At 30.8% G+C, this 12,367-nt stretch overlaps 1 long non-coding RNA gene across 1 annotated transcript; it reads left to right on the top strand.

Annotated features, from left to right (window-relative positions):
- The first annotated feature begins 1,299 nt into the window (after window positions 1-1,299).
- LOC136065825 (uncharacterized) lies at window positions 1,300-2,038 on the top strand. The gene is made up of 2 exons (XR_010627446.1): window positions 1,300-1,602; window positions 1,786-2,038. It is a non-coding gene; the product is annotated as an uncharacterized LOC136065825 (long non-coding RNA).
- The last annotated feature ends 10,329 nt before the right edge of the window (window positions 2,039-12,367 follow it).

Here is a 12,367-nt window from a genome sequence, read left to right as displayed (position 1 = left end):
TACTTTTTAAATATTTTTTTTTCGGCTGGGTTTAATTTCTTTTATAATTATAATAGATCTATAGTGGCGTTTGTTTGTCAAACGCCACTATAGACCTTCCTGTAGTGGCGTTTGACAAACGCCACTATAGGCCCTTGTGAGTGTGGACCTATAGTGGCGTTTGTCAAACGCCACCATAGGCCCTGTAGGTGTACGACCTATAGTGGCGTTTGACAAACGCCACTATAGGTTCGAAAAAAAAAAAAAAAACATTTTGACAACAAATTTCACTACATTTTAACAATATTTTTACAACAAATCATGAGTAACTAATTGTTTGTTAGTTCAAATTTGAATTTAGCACTGAGATTGCTTTTTTAACCCAACAATAAGAACCAATAACAACCCACCATTTAAAATTTGTTATAAAAATATTGTTGTAAAATATTTTATGGTATGTTTCAAACTATTCTTAAAAAAAAAAAAAAAATTAAACAAAAAATAAATCCGTAAAAAAAAAAAAAAGGGTGATATATTCTAGCTAGGAATATGCCATAGAATATTCCTAGAATATTCTATAGTATATTCCAAAATATTCCTTAAAAATTTAAAAAAAAAAACTAAAAAAAAATCAATCCGTAAACACAAAAACTATGATTTGTTTTAGGAATATGCCATAGAATTCTAAACTATTCTTAAAAAAAAAAAAAAAAAAAAAAAAAAAAAAAAAAAAAAAAAACCGAATTGATTCAACGTTCAGGTAATATATATATATATATATTATTATATATTTATATTTAAATGAGAGGTGTTATATTAACAACATTTTTATAACGTTTTCACAACAAATTATAAGTGGTTAGTTTTTATTGGTTTAAATTTAAACTGAACACTAAGATTATTTTTTTGCCCAAATAGTAACAACCAGTAACAATATGCCACTTAAAATTTGTTGTAAAAATATTGTAAAAATGTTGTGAACATGCGTTTCTCTATATATATATATATATATGAGGTGCTACGTCCACAACATTTTTACAATATTTTCACAATAAATTATAAGTGGTTAGTTGTTATTAGTTCAAATTTGAACTTAACACTAAGATTACTTTTTTTTCCCAATAATAACAACTAGTAACAATCTATCACTTAAAATTTATTGTAAAAATATTGTGAAAATATTATGTACATATCATTTATATATATATAAAAGAACTAAACAAAAAAAATTTTAAATTCAAAATTCAAAACCCACCTAACCCCACCTACCCCCACTCACCTTATCAATTCATATTCTCTACGTTTAGCCAACTTCTTCAGACTTCCTTTTTTTTTTTTTTTTCCCCTTTCTTTCTTTCTTTTCTCCCTTATCTCAACTTCTTCAAACTTCTTCAGACTTCTTTTTCTCCCTTACTCCCACTCACCTTATCAATTCTTTTTCTCAACGTCAAGCTAGCTTCTCCACTCTTCTTTTCTCTCTTTTTTTTTCCTTCTTTCACTATTCTTTCACTACACACCTAGATTTATTCTTTTCTCTTCCTCTCCATTTTGATTTTATTTCCCCTATTTTATTTGTGGTAGTGTTAATGTTAGTGGGTTTTGGATTTGAAGATGGTGCTGCAAGTAAGTATTTTTTCTTTTTTAAATTTTAATGATTGTTTTGGTCTTTTCCTTGATTAATTTTTGTGAATTCTTTGGCTTTTTATTATTGATAGGTATAGAGATCTCAAGTGTGATAATATCTTTGTTAATAGAACCAAAAAGTAGTGAAAATTTTGAAATCTATTTGATGATTTCTTTTTGCAGGTTGGTCTATGGTGGCTGAATGTGTTGGGGTGGAGTTGCTATTTTTTTTTTTTTTTGGATGTGAGCATATTTTGTTTAACTTTGAATTTTTTTTGGTGGGTTTGTGTTTCATTTTGAATTTGCTGGACTATAGTGTTTGTATTTTGTATTTTTTTGAATTTGTATTTTTTTAGATTTGGATTTGTAATTTGCTGAACGTATTTTGTTTCATTTTGTATCATTTAATTTAATTAAAATTGTAATATTAATTTAATTACAATCTTAATTCAATTAAAAAAAAAACTTTTTCACGTAAAAAAAATTCTTTTGATTACCAAAATTAATTTTTTGGTAATCAAAATTTTTTTGGTGGTGGTTTGGCTATAGTGGCGTTTCAAGAACGCCACTATTGTTCCGTCACTTTATACTTATAGTAGCGTTTACAAACGCCACTATAGACTAATTTTTTTAAAAAATAAAAAATAAAAATTGGTCTATAGTGGCGTTTGTAGGTGGTCCTATAGTGGCGTTTGCAAACGCCACTATAGGGCAGTCCTATAGTGGCGTTTTTGTAAAACGCCATTATAGGTCTATAATGGCGGTACAATAGTGGCATTTGTAAACGCCACTATAGCAAACGCCACTATAGCTAAAATGGGCCTATAGTGGCGTTTTTAGTACCTATAGTGGCGTTTCAAAAACGCCACTATAGGACCAGTTTTTTGTAGTGCTCTTATACATATAAGTTGGTGGGCAGAAAATGATATAAATTAGTGTTATAAATCAAAAATAAAATGCAAATAAAATAACTTTATAATTTCCTTTTAAAATCTATTAAATCTGTTCTTCTTTGTTAATTTTTGTATGTAAACATTTAAATTTATGTTCTTAAAGTATATTGTTACTCAATTAGTTGTTTTTTGTTTCTCTAAATTATTAATTGTTGATTTAGTTTGTTAGTTTTTGTATATGTATAAGTTTTTGTTTTTGTTTTGTTCATGTTTTGGTCTGTTTGTGGACTCTTGCTTTAGCTCTGTCTTTATTCTAAACTACTCGTGAACCTTCTCAATGTGCGGGTAAGTCTCAACTCATTCGATTAGATTTTGACAATTTTTATTTGTAATTTTTATCTTTTGACGTTTTCATTATGGTTGGGTATGTGAAGCACTCCTTTAGTAAAATAAAATAAAATAAATAATAAATATATAAATATATTGTTATGTTCCGAGTTTCCAAACATATAGCTAGTTTTTAGTTTAAGCATTTCCTTCTATGATTCTTGAAAAATACTAATCAACGAAGAGTGGGGAACCTCTAGCTGGTTTTTGTTTAGCAAAAAGAAACAAAATGTTTGATAATTTTACTATTAAGTTGCACAAATGAGAAACTTCATCAAGAACATGTTCAATAATGATTGCAATCAAGTTATGATCTAGAAAAAATATAATGATGAACTTATCAAGTTGATATTACTTATGGATGAAACAACCTTATTTAAAAAATATATAAATAAAAATAAATAAAACATTATTTAAATAATGTTTCTTTAAGTTTAATATAAATCTCCAAGAACACATGTAATGTGACTAAAAAAGGAGCAAGAGACATGAATGTTACATTGTGATTAGCCAAAAAAAAACTCTAGTCAATTTATATCTTTCTCTAGTGTTGCATGCTCAAGTCTTATTTTGTCAAAATAAATAAATGGAGTCTATAAGATTTTCAAACCATAAAATATAAAATTTTAAAAAAATAATCCCAAGATTTTTCTCTTGCTATATAAGCACTAAAAAAATTACACTATTAATAGAATTTCTTCTTGCCAAATGGACGTCCTCCGTTTTCCCAATCAGCAAGCATATTTGGTAATTTCATCTTTTTTTTTTTTTTGGTAATTTCATCTTTAAGATAGAAGCAACCGAGAATAAGAGCATTCACTTTGAGATAGGAGCAACCGAGAATATTGAAATACAAAATTTGTTAGTACTCCTGTCATAAATACAAAGCCGCTATATATATAAATTTTTAAAATATATAGCAATATTAATTTTTTTTTAGTAAGAATTATAGCAATTTATTACAACCAAATTTATAGTCAAACTTTCTCAATACAAAAATGATAATTTTGACATCCTAATTAAGCGACGAGGAACATTCTAATTAGCTTAATTGTTTTTCATATCTTGAAAACTTCCAAATTATGTTCTCGTTTTCGGTGACTCAAATTCAAAATTTAGAGTTTTGAGTTATAAAGAGTGAAAACAAAAATTCAGCCAAACATGCTTTCTTAACGTGGGGCTTGAGAATTGAGTGACAAAAACTAAGTTTTGACGCTCTGTTTGTTTTGATGGAAAACCATCGATCTATAAAGATAATTTTCTGTATTCTTTAGTGTTTGGCAATATAAAAAAATTAAGTCAAAGAAAAATTATCTTTGGTCAACAAGAAAAAAATATGGCTTATTTTTAGATATTGTTTTCCATTAAAATTTTTTAAAAAACAACTTAATCTTACAGCAAACTAAATAAAGAAAATTAAAAAATTATTTTTCAACTCATTTAAAGTAATTACCAAACATAAGAAAATAAAATAATTTTACGAAAAATATTTTTTTTAAAATAACTCATTTTTTAAAAAATACTTTTACCTAAACAAATAGGGCGTCAGAGTTACAGTTATGCTCAGCAGCTCAACACAAATACCCTCCACCAAGTCGGCCGAGTTTACATAACTCCCGTTTGTGGTTGGAGGGGTTTATGTGATTCAATTTGCTGTTGGTGGAGTGACACGTTTATAATGCCCTGGAAAGCGGTGCAGGAACATGCAAATGTTGTACGGTTGTACTAAACCCCAGGCTGGAAAGTTGTGGAGTTAATTAGTGCATGCACCTAATTTGTAGACAATTAAAGCTTATTGTGTAAGTAGTGGAATTAAATTTTTTGTCAGTCAAGTGATAGCTTTAGGATTCAATTATACATTTGGTTGCTCAGTGCTTGTAGCTCTAGCATTTTTTTTTTAATATTTAGTACTTATTTTATCATAAAATAATTAAGTTATTTATTGTACATCATGTAATACACGCATTTTGTCATTGACACAATCATAATTTCTAAAACCTAACTTTTATTATATTTATATAATATATCACAAAAAATTTGATAAGTCACATTTTAGGATTTAAGATTTAAAAATGTCCTAATCAAGTTAGTAATTCTGTAATTTTACCATTATAACTTATAATTCTTATTTGTGAGACAAAATTTGGCATGGTCACATAATGCTCCATGCTAACAGCTCAAAGAATTTGATTCTCATCAAAAAAAAAAAAAAAAAAAGCAAACAAACAAAACAAGCAGGCCTAAAGAATTAATTGTTCTTGTTTTTTTTCTGTAAGTGACACATTAAGCTATTGTACATGGCTGGCGTTATTGAATATAGCGTTTTCATATACGTTTCTTTGGGAAATTTATTGATTAGTCGGGAAGCATTACTCCCTCCTCTCATGAAGCAATGCTCCCAAACTACACAATAACTACCCTCTTTTTTGTGGATGCTATTGATAGGATTCATTTCATACATTCTTTTCTGCCACTATACTGTTACTTTCCGATTGGATACAGAGAAAATATCATATTATATGGTCTCTTTTGGTTGATAATTGTAATTGTATATAACAGTATTGTAACTACATTGTGGTCTTGGAATGTGGAGCTGATCAATGGCATTTCTCGTGAAGGCAACTGTTGAGCTAACCTTTTAACGCTAGCCGAGGGCAACAGCAACAAATGGAAAACATACTGGCCGACCTTTTTGTATTCATCCCTCTGGTGCGCCCAATGATGTACGAATCAAAATTTAATTGAGCGGTTTGGCATGGTTTTAATTCATTATCAGCCCTTTACTCACCATCACTTTCACAACCAAATACTCTTCATTTAACACACATAAATATATATCCCTCTGGTGCTGTAAATGACTTGGGCAGTCTTGTGGCTAATGAGATAATGGTGGTCTATTCAAAGAAAAATCACGTAAATTTTATTCCTCACGTAGCTTCATGGCATCTATATAAAAAAAAAAAAAAATGCCTATAGCAGCGTTTGTAAGACCACGAGAAACGCCATTATAGGTCAGACCTATAGTGGCGTTTTTAAAAACGCTGCTATAGGCCCTTAAAAACGCTGCTATAGAGTACCTATAGTAGCGTTTATATAAAACGCCATTATAGGACTTGCTGAACGCAGCTATAGGGTACCTATAGTGGCGTTTATATAAAACGCCACTATAGGGTACCTATAGTGGCGTTTTTGACAAACGCCGCTAAAAAAAACGCCACTATAGGCCAAGTTTTTTGTAGTGGAGAGAGTTTGGATACAGCTGAAATAGCCTGCGTTTGCGTTTTCTGTGGGTTTCATGCATTGTTCACGGGACCTGCAAGTACGGAATTTGACAAAATCAACTTTAAAACAGGGTCCTACAGTACTATTCACATATTTAAAAATTATTTTCCTACAGGGTTTTCAATTTTCAGTTTTCAGTAATAAGCAACATCCAAACAGACCCTAAATGTTAGTGAATGACTAATGTTTTAGCAGAAAAATCCTACAATTGTGATTGGAAAAAAAAATTTATTTATAACTTGAATTGGAAAAAAACTAAATAAGTTTGAAATGAAATAAAGATAAAGCATTAAAGCTAATAAAATAGTTTGAATGACATTGCCGTTGATATTATCTTGAAAATATTACTGTTTACCAATCTTCTCAATGTGATGCTAACATATACAGAGAGAAATATCTTATGATTTAACGAAAAAGAAGATTCACTACCCCAAATTCATTTATATCAACATCAAAGTCATTTATACACTTTGCTTTACATAGACAATGACTTTGATGTTGATATAAATGGAAGATAGACTAATAGTCTCAAGGTGATGGTCATCTGGGTGGTTTTTTTGCTTCTAGTTTAAAATAAATGTTAGTGTCAAAAAGTATGTGCACATATATAGGAGCGCACACATGCATGCACAAAGACGCAACTAAAAATAAATATAAATGGAGTCAAAACATAAACATAAACATAACATATGCTTATACACGAACTAGCTAACTAGATTCAATAATTAACGAATAATAGAAACAAAAATTGTTAATATATATGTTAATCAATTAAATTTAAATGTTTATAAAAAAAATTTCATGAAGAAGAAAAAATTTAATAAACTTTAAAAGATAATTATAGAGTTGTTTTATTTTCTATTTATTATCTTTAGTTTTAAAATCTTACTTGTAATTTACAATTTTTGCTCACTAACTTATAAGTTTAAGTCTTAGTGGTATATAGCTACAAAGTTTATTTACCTTATAAACAGTTGGAGAGTTTCCTTAACCGCTAACTTTGTTGGGCTTTTCTATTTATATATATATATATATATATATATTTTTTTTTTAATAAATTTGACACAAGTACATTTTGTCTTTTTCTATTTATATATATATATATATATATATATTTTTTTTTTAATAAATTTGACACAAGTACATTTTGTCAAAAACAAACCCAAACCCAAACAGCCCAAACCACATGAGTTCAAGTACATGAATAAACTGATGGATACTTACTTTGTCAACCTCAACCTCAATATATAAATAGTGCACTAAAATATCTCCAAAAATGTAGCAAACTTGAAATATAAGATGTAATACAAATCCTTTGTACCACATTTCATATTCCACTTTTTGTTCCACCAATTATATATATATAGAGATGGGTTCAAGTTATACCTGGTGTAACTCTAAAGAGTTACCCTTTTTTTAAACCATTGGGTTTAAGTAGATCCAATGGTTAAAAAAAAAAAAAAAAACCCTCATTAATGCAAATATTCTAATTGATCTTGTAGGGACTCAATTTGGATTGACCCTAAGTACGAATGAGTTTTCAGCCCAACAAACCCAAACAATAAATTTTTAGAGTATGAGTTCAAGAACTAGTACTGTGTGACAGGAAAGGTTCTACTCCTCAAGTAACAAGGGATACTTTAGGTTTATTCCTAAGAAAACTCTCCTCGGCTCTTTTTCAGTCAGTCTCTCTCTCTTCGTTCTTTCTTTTTTCTGCCAGAAGAAGTCCCCCTTATTTCCTTCGTTCCTATGTTATATACTCCGTTTTCCCCCCGTTTCCATCGTACACGTGTAGTTCTTATCTTGGGAGCTCCTTTCTGTCACATCCAGTACCTACCGGAACCTTCAGCTTAGTGGCCATAAAGCTGCTTAGTTACTGTTCAGGTATCACCTCCACATTAATGCGGCCAGACTGTTAGCTGGAAAGTATTTAATGTGGAGGTGATGGCCTTAGAAGATATTTGCTACCTTCCCCGACGCCTCCTTAAGCTATATCCAATTTCCAGTTCAGATACAACTTGGCGGAGTCTCTTCACTAATATGAAAGTTGCATTCACCTCGGACTTTGGTGTCCTCGGACGTGTGTTATGCCGCTGCATATAATATCTACTCGTTCCTCCTATATTACCCATTTGGTAAGAATAAAACTTTTTTAGGCTGTCCTCGGATAACTAAGTGTCCTCGGATTGGGCCATTGGGCCCCGAGTCCACTTTTGAGGATTACTATACATTTTTAACTAACAGGCCCCACAGATCTCATTTATTATCCCTTATTTAATACATTCCATACGTATTTCTAAACCCAAAAAAATTTATATGTTTGACTCTTTCTCTCTCCACGCACATCTCTCTCTCTCTTTCTCTTTGCACGTTTCTCTCTCTATCTCCTTCACGGCTAGGTCACCGACAGCAAAAAAGAAAAAGAAAAAAGAAAAGGCCACAGCTTGCCTAACTTTGATTAATAACAAAACTATTACTATGCCGTTTTGCCGTTATGGATGAGAACCAATTATGCACAAATACACATGGTTTTGCTATGCTGTTTTATTGCTTGGTCCTTTGACATGTAGATGATAATTATAGTTGGAACCAATTATGCACAAATACCACTGGGTTGATTTGTGGGTGTGGGAAAGAAAGTACCTTATTTAGGCAATTTTTTAATAAAAAACTCATGAAAACTAATTTGGCTTACCTCAAGTACTCTTTAAACTGGGATCTCCTTTTATTTTAGTGAGAAAAAGCCCACTATCACTTGTTATTACGTATTTAATTAAAATAAAATGAGATGTCCAGTTAAAAAAGTACTAGAGGTAAGTCAAACCCCAAGAAAAAAATAGGGATGATTTTGCAATTACTAGAGAATTGGAGTATAGGAATTCTTAACTATTTAATATTTATTTAGGAATCTGATATAAATTTTTGAAGAAGCAATTGAAGTTTGGGGTGACAAAACCTCAACTGGTATTTTATAGCCTTAAATATTGTTTTTCTTCTTAGTTTTACTATTATTAGTACTTTTAATTTTTGAGTGTCTATTTATCAATCAGACTTTTAGTTAGAGATTTTCATCTCAAAGAGCACACTGTAACAAAGCAGTACATCAGAATTCAAATTTTTAACTGCTACTTGGTTACTTTCAAGAGTTTTAGTCAGTCTCAAAGAGTTCTTCATACCCTAGGAAAATTTCAACAACGAATTACTGAATTGAACTTGATTTTTATCTTTTAACCTGTAGAAAAAAATTGACTTACATAACTATATATATATATATATATATATATGAAGGTTTATTAAAAAATATTTTTATTGCTGACGGGACTGACGAGTCCGTCTCACATGGACAATCCCATCAATATAGACGAGGACACCCTCAGGCAAGACAAAGTAAATGCCCACGCTACTGACGAAGACAACCAGACCATTCAATGCAGCCAATTAAACATGGAACGGTTACAGAACCAACTGTATGATCCGTTGGAACACATTGAAACCACATTATAAGACACAAAACGTTACTAAGAGAGACATTAAGACCACCATAATTACCCCTAATGGCTAGAAGAACCTGGGAGGACATATAAAAGGCCCTCACAGTGTCAACACAAGGTATCGAAAAATACTAAGAGAATTTCATTGCTATTTTCTACAGTTCCATTTTCATTTTGTAAAGAGTTATCTTATACTGACTTTGGCATCGGAGACATTTTGGCAGATACCACACCAGTGACTATTTTGAAGGTATATTCATACAGGTTGACAATTGGTTCCATCTGCCCATTTCGACTGACGAACTTAAGCTTCATCAATTGCCAATTGAAACCCTTGGACAAGGATTTGTATCTAGCTTCATGAACGACCCAATACGTGCTAAACCTCTATATTATTAAACTTTTTTAGAGCAGGATATAAAAGGGGTGAGCCTAATAAATAAAAATAAACATACTGCACATGATTGGGCCGAGAGAGGACTGGAATTTTTTATTTTATTTTAAATACATAATTTATTCTAGTATAACAATTTATTGAGTCACTTTGCAAAGAAATAAAACTCACTTGAAGTTAAGAGTGTACTTCTAGTAAAATAAAATGGAAATACCTTGAGATGCTCACTATCATAGTCGTAAATCGGGAGAAAAGTTCTAATACAAATGCATACAATAAATTCCACTGTGAACTCTAGTGTTCCGTTTGGATTGAGGAGCCTAATTTTTTGCCAATTCTACTTTATTTCCTTTCACTTTCCATTCCTCCACCTCAATCCAAACAGCCCAAAATAGTAACAAAATTCATTAGTTTTACAATATCAAGATCTTTTGAGAGATGCAAAACTTCAATCTTAGAATTTAATTTGATTAATTACTTGGCATGGACACCATTTAAAAGTATAATGGTTTTTTATTTCCTTTGTAGACTGTATGGATGAATTTTTTATGGATGTTGTTGGAAATGAATGGATGATTTGTTTATGAATGTGGTTGGAATTGTATGAATGATTTGTTTACGGAAGTGGTTGGAAATGAACAAGTTAATGTAATGGCAAGTAACAACCTATAATTTTTATTGGTGACGAAAATATTTCATCACCTATCATATTTTTATTGGTGACAAAAAATTTTTGTCACCAGGACATTCTGTGATGGGGCTTTGGTGACAAATGAGGTTTCGTCACCATATGTCCTTGGTGACAAAATAAGGACATGTGGTGACGAAACGTTTTGTCACCATAGCCCACTTTTGTTGTAGTGACAGCTTACCCCTTATTGGCAAGGTTCACCTCTTCACACTATATCTTTTTTTAAGGGTCTCTTCACACTTTATCTGATCCAGAGTTTCAAAGCGGAAATAGGGGCCATAATATCTCAATTTTTTTTTGAGAAAGTATAATATCTCAAGTTAAGATTTAACACTTAATTATAATATCATCACATCATGAAAATTAGATTTAAGATTTAAGGAAAAAATAAAATTCAAGTAAATCAGTAAGTAAATATACTAGAAACACATCATTAATTCATTGTAATTAAGATGGATGTCATGCTTTGTTGTTATTCTAGACTTGTAAAAACTTTATCAGAAACTGATTAGATCACATCGACGCAAAGCGCTAAAGTACCCATTATTGATTTAATTTAGTATCGGGTGGAACTTCGAATACTTAGGTATGTAAGATGATAGATTTCTCTACAAAAAGAAGAGAAAAAATCATTATCTCAAAATAATATAACGAAAATGTATGCCAAAAAAGAAAAAAAAAAATCATCTTTAGAAATAGTTGAGAACAAATGAGCTAGCATAATGTGCATGACAACTTACAGTACTTTGGTCCCTTTGGAAGTCCAATTGTTACATCCTCCAAGTGGTCTCGAAACACCCTTAATTAGGACCTAAAATCAACCACAGAAATTGCTTAATGACCCACCAAAAAAAGAGATATTACAAATCAAGATAACACCCCATGAACCACTATGAGCCAGCACCGAAAGTCACTTGAACTTAACCTTTGTCAAATATTGTATGTGGTAGACTTGAAAATAATTCGTTAACTATATTCAGATTTACCTAGGGAGATTGTTAGGTCCATAGTTACAGGTTGAAAAACCGTGAACTGCATCTTGTCTTGTAAGTTGTTTTTTAGAGTGTAGATGATGTACACGACTTGCTCAGAACTACTGAAGAAGATTGAAACTTCGGAAATCTCAACACTAACCTCGACGCATAGCCAGTTAATTGAGATCATTCTCAATACATGCATAATTTAAGTTGGTTGATCAAGACCCATGGTTTCAGAATTGAAATCAAGCCTAACAGGTTGTCCAATCTTTAAAATTTCGTGACTTAATTGCTAGGGTATATAAGGACTGATATATGACAACTAATTAGAATTTTGGAGAGCTGCATGTTGTGCGCCTAGGAATCCTCTATATAACTGTGTTCTCTCAAACTATCAATTGCAGTGGCAGCTCCACGTTATGGTGAGGGGCTTGAAAAATAAATAAATATATATGTGTCCCTACACACACACATATATATATAAAATTTTTTAAATATCTGTTTTTTTTTTTTTTTTTTTTTTTTTAACTAATCTCATATCTGTAGAATTTGATAGTCTTAGGGCTCTTAAAAAGGAAGTAGCTAAAGATGATTAGAGTGTTTCCTCTCCCATTGATGCTGCAAATTATTGTGTATTTTCTGCGGAAGAG

The sequence above is a fragment of the Quercus suber genome, unplaced genomic scaffold (genome assembly GCF_002906115.3).
Source record: "Quercus suber isolate HL8 unplaced genomic scaffold, Cork oak 2.0 scaffold_1198, whole genome shotgun sequence".
NCBI lineage: Eukaryota > Viridiplantae > Streptophyta > Magnoliopsida > Fagales > Fagaceae > Quercus > Quercus suber.
This window is presented reverse-complemented; position numbering and strand designations above follow the sequence as displayed.